Here is a 12290-nt window from a genome sequence, read left to right as displayed (position 1 = left end):
TTGAAACCTACAGGTGTAGTCCCATGGAAACTGTACAGTGCGGCCTATCAAGCACAATTCCGACGATTGTATCGCCTGGAATGCTGCCAGCACTGTCTAGAGACTTATAAGAACAGCTTACCAGGTATGCATACTGTGTAAGAATGTTGACAATTGTTGCTGAAGTCAGTGGTTGCAAAAAGAAAGTCACCAGAACAATTTATTGTGTGTCAGGTCCTGAATATTTTCTTGAAAGTATGCAATGAAAAACATTGTTGCTCTGTTTTGATACTAAGTATGCTTGCTTATTATTTATTGTCCCATAGGCTACATTGGGCGTGGAAGACGAGGGGAACTTCACACAGCCTGGGTTCTGCAGCGAGTTCTGCAAACACCTTACGGAAGACTTGGGTGTGTGAATGGGTGGGTGGGTCAGTGAGTGAGTGAGTGAATGGGTGGGTATGTAAGGAAAATAGCAAATTGGATGACTTTGGAATAAAAAAATAACAGCTACTATGCCTCTGTTTCCTTGTCTACACACAGACTACACACATGACCGAACCACATTTTAAGTTTTATCAGCTTTTCATTAAAAAGCACAGTGGCACCCAATTGTGATGAGTTACTGTATGTGGAAATGAGTGGCACCTCTGTATCATTTGTGAATAATTTGTCATCTCATATCGACATTAAATCATAAGTTTATTTAATTTTAATGTTGGCACAGAAATAAGTTACAGTGCCTTTGGAAATGCAATAAAATGCTCATTTGGAAAACGTTTAACTATCCTTTGTAATTGAGTAAAATTATGATAACCGAATACTTTTATAAGGCACTGTATACTTGATTGCAATGGGTTTTATTACTTTCCGGCTATATTAATACACCAATCAATATGTTAACCAATCATCACAGACAAGCATTACATCGATATCGGATTGAAACTATATTATGGCCATCCTACAGCTACATAAACAAGGGTAAATAGTCCTACTTTCACTGTCCTGGAGAGAGAGAGCGAGAGAGACAGAGATGTAAACATGTAAGCAGCAGCAGAATAAAATAGAAATATGATTTCAGAATGTTTTACTTACTGTATGCAAATGTCATTTTCGAGAAATGTTTGGCTCGCATTATCACCAAATTGATGACAATATCACCATTTACTACAAAACTTTGAACTCAATAATTAACAAAATAATATATAAGAAATAAATTGAGAAACTAAATTTCCTGTTACAGACAATTTATCTTAAAATAGTTTGATGTTCAGAATGCTCCTCACTCCACTTCACGCAACTTTAAAACACGCAAGGACCATGTTAGGCCAAAAGCTGAACAATGTTTGTGGGCAACACTCTTGATTTCCCCAGGAGATCTAGACATAGCATATATGCTCACCTAAAGGATTATTAGGAACACCTGTTCAATTTCTCATTAATGCAATTATCTAATCAACCAATCACATGGCAGTTGCTTCAATGCATTTAGGGGTGTGGTCCTGGTCAAGACAATCTCCTGAACTCCAAACTGAATGTCAGAATGGGAAAGAAAGGTGATTTAAGCAATTTTGAGCGTGGCATAGTTGTTGGTGCCAGACGGGCCGGTCTGAGTATTTCACAATCTGCTCAGTTACTGGGATTTTCACGCACAACCATTTCTAGGGTTTACAAAGAATGGTGTGCAAAGGGAAAAACATCCAGTATGCGGCAGTCCCGTTGGGCGAAAATGCCTTGTTGATGCTAGAGGTCAGAGGAGAATGGTCCGACTGATTCAAGCTGATAGAAGAGCAACTGAAAGTCCAAAAACCAACTGAGTGGTTGGCTGAAATAACCACTCGTTACAACCGAGGTATGCAGCAAAGCATTTGTGAAGCCACAACACGCACAACCTTGAGGCGGATGGGCTACAACAGCAGAAGACCCCACCGGGTACCACTCATCTCCACTACAAATAGGAAAAAGAGGCTACAATTTGCACGAGCTCACCAAAATTGGACAGTTGAAGACTGGAAAAATGTTGCCTGGTCTGATGAGTCTCGATTTCTGTTGAGACATTCAAATGGTAGAGTCAGAATTTGGCGTAAACAGAATGAGAACATGGATCCATCATGCCTTGTTACCACTGTGCAGGCTGCTGGTGGTGGTGTAATGGTGTGGGGGATGTTTTCTTGGCACACTTTAGGCCCCTTAGTGCCAATTGGGCATCGTTTAAATGCCACGGCCTACCTGAGCATTGTTTCTGACCATGTCCATCCCTTTATGACCACCATGTACCCATCCTCTGATGGCTACTTCCAGCAGGATAATGCACCATGTCACAAAGCTCGAATCATTTCAAATTGATTTCTTGAACATGACAGTGAGTTCACTGTACTACAATGGCCCCAACAGTCACCAGATCTCAACCCAATAGAGCATCTTCGGGATGTGTTGGAACGGGAGCTTCGTGCCCTGGATGTGCATCCCACAAATCTCCATCAACTGCAAGATGCTATCCTATCAATATGGGCCAACATTTCTAAAGAATGCTTTCAGCACCTTGTTGAATCAATGCCACGTAGAATTAAGGCAGTTCTGAAGGCGAAAGGGGGTCAAACACCATATTAGTATGGTGTTCCTAATAATCCTTTAGGTGAGTGTATGTGTGTATGTGCACAATGAATGAATGGAATAAGCTGCTACAGTTACATTGAACCATGTGCTTGTGCTCATGTGCACAAGCACACACACACACACACACACACACACGCCGATGGGCTTTAAAGTTTAACTTTAGGTTTGTGAAAGCAGACATAATTATTTCTGTCAGGACCTCGATGTGTATCCAAGCCCCAAAAACACACTAACTCAGGCGTTCACGCAACTTATCGCGAAAAACCAGACAGAAATAGACTTGAAAATTTTAAAGAAAAGACATTAGCGGTTTTTGTTAATGTTTAAAGGTATAAAAAAAAAACCTTTGCTGCCTTTCTTAAATGGCTAGAAAACATTGCCTCAACACTATTAAACACGGAATCCGCTGTTTGTAAACGGTCCGCATTTTACCCTCACCGCTAAAATAGTTGTGCTTGTTTCACACTTTCTCTTGTTTCGCTTGGGTATGCCTCTACTTAAATATTGTGTCTCTAGTTAAAAGTTTGGGACCTGTGTCTCATTCACATAGGCTTTCACATATGCAAATTGCCACCCCTCTTCTGGGCTAATGCCGTACGCTCATTTTGACAACGAATTGCCAGCGTTATTCGTTGATTTTTTTTGTCTAAAATGTTTATTATTCACATTGGTAGAAAAGTGCTTCAATACTTTAAAAAAAGGTCATGGTTTATTTGAAATAACTGGGCACTCCGTTTGTTGCTGCCATATTTTGAAATGGGTTGTCTAAGGAATCCTTATTCTTTGTTTGATGCCCCGGTTTCGGGTAAACATCCGCGACGGTTTATGACTACACCACATGGCCAAAGTGGCCTGCGAACGGACGATCACCCTGATAACAAAATACAACTAAATACATCTTTGTCAGGATGTGGGGCGGGGCAGGTCTATGACATTCGGGCTAAATGGGGGCAATAGCTTGGGGAGCCAGCCTATCTCAAAGCCTGTGGCCTGTTTGATTCTACCCCATGTTTCCTCCGTGTATGTCCGCTGTGATATGCTTAACAGACACGTTTGATGGCATTATTCTAACATAGCATGTTGCTAAATACCGCTCACTAGTTCCTACAGCTATTAAATGTATTTAAATGAAATCGGGGCATCTTGTTTAGAATAAAACTAAGAAAATACAGGAGATCGATCTTTCGCGTGTGTTGCTGCCGCCGCCATTTTGAAAGGCGCGTCTGCGTCACTGCGCATGCGCAAGCTTCGCATCCCATAAGGCAGTTATTTCGCCCGCATTGTTCAAACGAGTGGCACGCGCCTGGCCCTGCTCCTTGGATAATGGCAGCCTAGATCACGCTAGCTTTGTGCTACGCTGACGGGACCCAGAGCCGCTATGGATGGATCTTCGCCTTTGGTGAAGTGTTTTTTTTTCTCTTTGACATTGAAATAAAACTGTTAAACTGATTACGGCTTTTTCTCATTTTTAAAAACTTGGGCTAAAGTAGTTGTGCTTGTTTCACACTTTCTCTTGTTTCGCTTGGGTATGCCTCTACTTAAATATTGTGTCTCTAGTTAAAAGTTTTGGACCTGTGTCTCATTCACATAGGCTTTCACATATGCAAATTGCCACCCCTCTTCTGGGCTAATGCCGTACGCTCATTTTGACAACGAATTACCAGCGTTATTCGTTGATTTTTTTTGTCTAAAATGTTTATTATTCACATTGGTAGAAAAGTGCTTCAATACTTTAAAAAAAAGGTCATGGTTTATTTGAAATAACTGGGCACTCCGTTTGTTGCTGCCATATTTTGAAATGGGTTGTCTAAGGAATCCTTATTCTTTGTTTGATGCCCCGGTTTCGGGTAAACATCCGCGACGGTTTATGACTACACCACATGGCCAAAGTGGCCTGCGAACGGACGATCACCCTGATAACAAAATACAACTAAATACATCTTTGTCAGGATGTGGGGGGGGGGGGAGAGGTCTATGACATTCGGGCTAAATGGGGGCAATAGCTTGGGGAGCCAGCCTATCTCAAAGCCTGTGGCCTGTTTGATTCTACCCCATGTTTCCTCCGTGTATGTCCGCTGTGATATGCTTAACAGACACGTTTGATGGCATTATTCTAACATAGCATGTTGCTAAATACCGCTCACTAGTTCCTACAGCTATTAAATGTATTTAAATGAAATCGGGGCATCTTGTTTAGAATAAAACTAAGAAAATACAGGAGATCGATCTTTCGCGTGTGTTGCTGCCGCCGCCATTTTGAAAGGCGCGTCTGCGTCACTGCGCATGCGCAAGCTTCGCATCCCATAAGGCAGTTATTTCGCCCGCATTGTTCAAACGGGTGGCACGCGCCTGGCCCTGCTCCTTGGATAATGGCAGCCTAGATCACGCTAGCTTTGTGCTACGCTGACGGGACCCAGAGTCGCTATGGATGGATCTTCGCCTTTGGTGAAGTGTTTTTTTTTCTCTTTGACATTGAAATAAAACTGTTAAACTGATTACGGCTTTTTCTCATTTTTAAAAACTTGGGCTAAAGTAGTTGTGCTTGTTTCACACTTTCTCTTGTTTCGCTTGGGTATGCCTCTACTTAAATATTGTGTCTCTAGTTAAAAGTTTTGGACCTGTGTCTCATTCACATAGGCTTTCACATATGCAAATTGCCACCCCTCTTCTGGGCTAATGCCGTACGCTCATTTTGACAACGAATTACCAGCGTTATTCGTTGATTTTTTTTGTCTAAAATGTTTATTATTCACATTGGTAGAAAAGTGCTTCAATACTTTAAAAAAAAGGTCATGGTTTATTTGAAATAACTGGGCACTCCGTTTGTTGCTGCCATATTTTGAAATGGGTTGTCTAAGGAATCCTTATTCTTTGTTTGATGCCCCGGTTTCGGGTAAACATCCGCGACGGTTTATGACTACACCACATGGCCAAAGTGGCCTGCGAACGGACGATCACCCTGATAACAAAATACAACTAAATACATCTTTGTCAGGATGTGGGGGGGGGGAGAGGTCTATGACATTCGGGCTAAATGGGGGCAATAGCTTGGGGAGCCAGCCTATCTCAAAGCCTGTGGCCTGTTTGATTCTACCCCATGTTTCCTCCGTGTATGTCCGCTGTGATATGCTTAACAGACACGTTTGATGGCATTATTCTAACATAGCATGTTGCTAAATACCGCTCACTAGTTCCTACAGCTATTAAATGTATTTAAATGAAATCGGGGCATCTTGTTTAGAATAAAACTAAGAAAATACAGGAGATCGATCTTTCGCGTGTGTTGCTGCCGCCGCCATTTTGAAAGGCGCGTCTGCGTCACTGCGCATGCGCAAGCTTCGCATCCCATAAGGCAGTTATTTCGCCCGCATTGTTCAAACGGGTGGCACGCGCCTGGCCCTGCTCCTTGGATAATGGCAGCCTAGATCACGCTAGCTTTGTGCTACGCTGACGGGACCCAGAGCCGCTATGGATGGATCTTCGCCTTTGGTGAAGTGTTTTTTTTTCTCTTTGACATTGAAATAAAACTGTTAAACTGATTACGGCTTTTTCTCATTTTTAAAAACTTGGGCTAAAGTAGTTGTGCTTGTTTCACACTTTCTCTTGTTTCGCTTGGGTATGCCTCTACTTAAATATTGTGTCTCTAGTTAAAAGTTTTGGACCTGTGTCTCATTCACATAGGCTTTCACATATGCAAATTGCCACCCCTCTTCTGGGCTAATGCCGTACGCTCATTTTGACAACGAATTACCAGCGTTATTCGTTGATTTTTTTTGTCTAAAATGTTTATTATTCACATTGGTAGAAAAGTGCTTCAATACTTTAAAAAAAAGGTCATGGTTTATTTGAAATAACTGGGCACTCCGTTTGTTGCTGCCATATTTTGAAATGGGTTGTCTAAGGAATCCTTATTCTTTGTTTGATGCCCCGGTTTCGGGTAAACATCCGCGACGGTTTATGACTACACCACATGGCCAAAGTGGCCTGCGAACGGACGATCACCCTGATAACAAAATACAACTAAATACATCTTTGTCAGGATGTGGGGGGGGGGGGAGGTCTATGACATTCGGGCTAAATGGGGGCAATAGCTTGGGGAGCCAGCCTATCTCAAAGCCTGTGGCCTGTTTGATTCTACCCCATGTTTCCTCCGTGTATGTCCGCTGTGATATGCTTAACAGACACGTTTGATGGCATTATTCTAACATAGCATGTTGCTAAATACCGCTCACTAGTTCCTACAGCTATTAAATGTATTTAAATGAAATCGGGGCATCTTGTTTAGAATAAAACTAAGAAAATACAGGAGATCGATCTTTCGCGTGTGTTGCTGCCGCCGCCATTTTGAAAGGCGCGTCTGCGTCACTGCGCATGCGCAAGCTTCGCATCCCATAAGGCAGTTATTTCGCCCGCATTGTTCAAACGGGTGGCACGCGCCTGGCCCTGCTCCTTGGATAATGGCAGCCTAGATCACGCTAGCTTTGTGCTACGCTGACGGGACCCAGAGCCGCTATGGATGGATCTTCGCCTTTGGTGAAGTGTTTTTTTTTCTCTTTGACATTGAAATAAAACTGTTAAACTGATTACGGCTTTTTCTCATTTTTAAAAACTTGGGCTAAAGTAGTTGTGCTTGTTTCACACTTTCTCTTGTTTCGCTTGGGTATGCCTCTACTTAAATATTGTGTCTCTAGTTAAAAGTTTTGGACCTGTGTCTCATTCACATAGGCTTTCACATATGCAAATTGCCACCCCTCTTCTGGGCTAATGCCGTACGCTCATTTTGACAACGAATTACCAGCGTTATTCGTTGATTTTTTTTGTCTAAAATGTTTATTATTCACATTGGTAGAAAAGTGCTTCAATACTTTAAAAAAAAGGTCATGGTTTATTTGAAATAACTGGGCACTCCGTTTGTTGCTGCCATATTTTGAAATGGGTTGTCTAAGGAATCCTTATTCTTTGTTTGATGCCCCGGTTTCGGGTAAACATCCGCGACGGTTTATGACTACACCACATGGCCAAAGTGGCCTGCGAACGGACGATCACCCTGATAACAAAATACAACTAAATACATCTTTGTCAGGATGTGGGGGGGGGGGAGAGGTCTATGACATTCGGGCTAAATGGGGGCAATAGCTTGGGGAGCCAGCCTATCTCAAAGCCTGTGGCCTGTTTGATTCTACCCCATGTTTCCTCCGTGTATGTCCGCTGTGATATGCTTAACAGACACGTTTGATGGCATTATTCTAACATAGCATGTTGCTAAATACCGCTCACTAGTTCCTACAGCTATTAAATGTATTTAAATGAAATCGGGGCATCTTGTTTAGAATAAAACTAAGAAAATACAGGAGATCGATCTTTCGCGTGTGTTGCTGCCGCCGCCATTTTGAAAGGCGCGTCTGCGTCACTGCGCATGCGCAAGCTTCGCATCCCATAAGGCAGTTATTTCGCCCGCATTGTTCAAACGGGTGGCACGCGCCTGGCCCTGCTCCTTGGATAATGGCAGCCTAGATCACGCTAGCTTTGTGCTACGCTGACGGGACCCAGAGCCGCTATGGATGGATCTTCGCCTTTGGTGAAGTGTTTTTTTTTCTCTTTGACATTGAAATAAAACTGTTAAACTGATTACGGCTTTTTCTCATTTTTAAAAACTTGGGCTAAAGTAGTTGTGCTTGTTTCACACTTTCTCTTGTTTCGCTTGGGTATGCCTCTACTTAAATATTGTGTCTCTAGTTAAAAGTTTTGGACCTGTGTCTCATTCACATAGGCTTTCACATATGCAAATTGCCACCCCTCTTCTGGGCTAATGCCGTACGCTCATTTTGACAACGAATTACCAGCGTTATTCGTTGATTTTTTTTGTCTAAAATGTTTATTATTCACATTGGTAGAAAAGTGCTTCAATACTTTAAAAAAAAGGTCATGGTTTATTTGAAATAACTGGGCACTCCGTTTGTTGCTGCCATATTTTGAAATGGGTTGTCTAAGGAATCCTTATTCTTTGTTTGATGCCCCGGTTTCGGGTAAACATCCGCGACGGTTTATGACTACACCACATGGCCAAAGTGGCCTGCGAACGGACGATCACCCTGATAACAAAATACAACTAAATACATCTTTGTCAGGATGTGGGGGGGGGGGGAGAGGTCTATGACATTCGGGCTAAATGGGGGCAATAGCTTGGGGAGCCAGCCTATCTCAAAGCCTGTGGCCTGTTTGATTCTACCCCATGTTTCCTCCGTGTATGTCCGCTGTGATATGCTTAACAGACACGTTTGATGGCATTATTCTAACATAGCATGTTGCTAAATACCGCTCACTAGTTCCTACAGCTATTAAATGTATTTAAATGAAATCGGGGCATCTTGTTTAGAATAAAACTAAGAAAATACAGGAGATCGATCTTTCGCGTGTGTTGCTGCCGCCGCCATTTTGAAAGGCGCGTCTGCGTCACTGCGCATGCGCAAGCTTCGCATCCCATAAGGCAGTTATTTCGCCCGCATTGTTCAAACGGGTGGCACGCGCCTGGCCCTGCTCCTTGGATAATGGCAGCCTAGATCACGCTAGCTTTGTGCTACGCTGACGGGACCCAGAGCCGCTATGGATGGATCTTCGCCTTTGGTGAAGTGTTTTTTTTTCTCTTTGACATTGAAATAAAACTGTTAAACTGATTACGGCTTTTTCTCATTTTTAAAAACTTGGGCTAAAGTAGTTGTGCTTGTTTCACACTTTCTCTTGTTTCGCTTGGGTATGCCTCTACTTAAATATTGTGTCTCTAGTTAAAAGTTTTGGACCTGTGTCTCATTCACATAGGCTTTCACATATGCAAATTGCCACCCCTCTTCTGGGCTAATGCCGTACGCTCATTTTGACAACGAATTACCAGCGTTATTCGTTGATTTTTTTTGTCTAAAGTGTTTATTATTCACATTGGTAGAAAAGTGCTTCAATACTTTAAAAAAAAGGTCATGGTTTATTTGAAATAACTGGGCACTCCGTTTGTTGCTGCCATATTTTGAAATGGGTTGTCTAAGGAATCCTTATTCTTTGTTTGATGCCCCGGTTTCGGGTAAACATCCGCGACGGTTTATGACTACACCACATGGCCAAAGTGGCCTGCGAACGGACGATCACCCTGATAACAAAATACAACTAAATACATCTTTGTCAGGATGTGGGGGGGGAGAGGTCTATGACATTCGGGCTAAATGGGGGCAATAGCTTGGGGAGCCAGCCTATCTCAAAGCCTGTGGCCTGTTTGATTCTACCCCATGTTTCCTCCGTGTATGTCCGCTGTGATATGCTTAACAGACACGTTTGATGGCATTATTCTAACATAGCATGTTGCTAAATACCGCTCACTAGTTCCTACAGCTATTAAATGTATTTAAATGAAATCGGGGCATCTTGTTTAGAATAAAACTAAGAAAATACAGGAGATCGATCTTTCGCGTGTGTTGCTGCCGCCGCCATTTTGAAAGGCGCGTCTGCGTCACTGCGCATGCGCAAGCTTCGCATCCCATAAGGCAGTTATTTCGCCCGCATTGTTCAAACGGGTGGCACGCGCCTGGCCCTGCTCCTTGGATAATGGCAGCCTAGATCACGCTAGCTTTGTGCTACGCTGACGGGACCCAGAGCCGCTATGGATGGATCTTCGCCTTTGGTGAAGTGTTTTTTTTTCTCTTTGACATTGAAATAAAACTGTTAAACTGATTACGGCTTTTTCTCATTTTTAAAAACTTGGGCTAAAGTAGTTGTGCTTGTTTCACACTTTCTCTTGTTTCGCTTGGGTATGCCTCTACTTAAATATTGTGTCTCTAGTTAAAAGTTTTGGACCTGTGTCTCATTCACATAGGCTTTCACATATGCAAATTGCCACCCCTCTTCTGGGCTAATGCCGTACGCTCATTTTGACAACGAATTACCAGCGTTATTCGTTGATTTTTTTTTGTCTAAAATGTTTATTATTCACATTGGTAGAAAAGTGCTTCAATACTTTAAAAAAAAGGTCATGGTTTATTTGAAATAACTGGGCACTCCGTTTGTTGCTGCCATATTTTGAAATGGGTTGTCTAAGGAATCCTTATTCTTTGTTTGATGCCCCGGTTTCGGGTAAACATCCGCGACGGTTTATGACTACACCACATGGCCAAAATGGCCTGCGAACGGACGATCACCCTGATAACAAAATACAACTAAATACATCTTTGTCAGGATGTGGGGGGGGGGAGAGGTCTATGACATTCGGGCTAAATGGGGGCAATAGATTGGGGAGCCAGCCTATCTCAAAGCCTGTGGCCTGTTTGATTCTACCCCATGTTTCCTCCGTGTATGTCCGCTGTAATATGCTTAACAGACACGTTTGATGGCATTATTCTAACATAGCATGTTGCTAAATACCGCTCACTAGTTCCTACAGCTATTAAATGTATTTAAATGAAATCGGGGCATCTTGTTTAGAATAAAACTAAGAAAATACAGGAGATCGATCTTTCGCGTGTGTTGCTGCCGCCGCCATTTTGAAAGGCGCGTCTGCGTCACTGCGCATGCGCAAGCTTCGCATCCCATAAGGCAGTTATTTCGCCCGCATTGTTCAAACGGGTGGCACGCGTCTGGCCCTGCTCCTTGGATAATGGCAGCCTAGATCACGCTAGCTTTGTGCTACGCTGACGGGACCCAGAGCCGCTATGGATGGATCTTCGCCTTTGGTGAAGTGTTTTTTTTTCTCTTTGACATTGAAATAAAACTGTTAAACTGATTACGGCTTTTTCTCATTTTTAAAAACTTGGGCTAAAGTAGTTGTGCTTGTTTCACACTTTCTCTTGTTTCGCTTGGGTATGCCTCTACTTAAATATTGTGTCTCTAGTTAAAAGTTTTGGACCTGTGTCTCATTCACATAGGCTTTCACATATGCAAATTACCACCCCTCTTCTGGGCTAATGCCGTACGCTCATTTTGACAACGAATTACCAGCGTTATTCGTTGATTTTTTTTGTCTAAAATGTTTATTATTCACATTGGTAGAAAAGTGCTTCAATACTTAAAAAAAAGGTCATGGTTTATTTGAAATAACTGGGCACTCCGTTTGTTGCTGCCATATTTTGAAATGGGTTGTCTAAGGAATCCTTATTCTTTGTTTGATGCCCCGGTTTCGGGGAAACATCCGCGACGGTTTATGACTACACCACATGGCCAAAGTGGCCTGCGAACGGACGATCACCCTGATAACAAAATACAACTAAATACATCTTTGTCAGGATGTGGGGGGGGGGGGGGAGGTCTATGACATTCGGGCTAAATGGGGGCAATAGCTTGGGGAGCCAGCCTATCTCAAAGCCTGTGGCCTGTTTGATTCTACCCCATGTTTCCTCCGTGTATGTCCGCTGTGATATGCTTAACAGACACGTTTGATGGCATTATTCTAACATAGCATGTTGCTAAATACCGCTCACTAGTTCCTACAGCTATTAAATGTATTTAAATGAAATCGGGGCATCTTGTTTAGAATAAAACTAAGAAAATACAGGAGATCGATCTTTCGCGTGTGTTGCTGCCGCCGCCATTTTGAAAGGCGCGTCTGCGTCACTGCGCATGCGCAAGCTTCGCATCCCATAAGGCAGTTATTTCGCCCGCATTGTTCAAACGGGTGGCACGCGCCTGGCCCTGCTCCTTGGATAATGGCAGCCTAGATC

This window comes from Paramormyrops kingsleyae, unplaced genomic scaffold (assembly GCF_048594095.1).
Source record: "Paramormyrops kingsleyae isolate MSU_618 unplaced genomic scaffold, PKINGS_0.4 ups99, whole genome shotgun sequence".
NCBI classification, from domain to species: domain Eukaryota; kingdom Metazoa; phylum Chordata; class Actinopteri; order Osteoglossiformes; family Mormyridae; genus Paramormyrops; species Paramormyrops kingsleyae.
Note: the sequence above shows the minus strand (reverse complement) of the source record.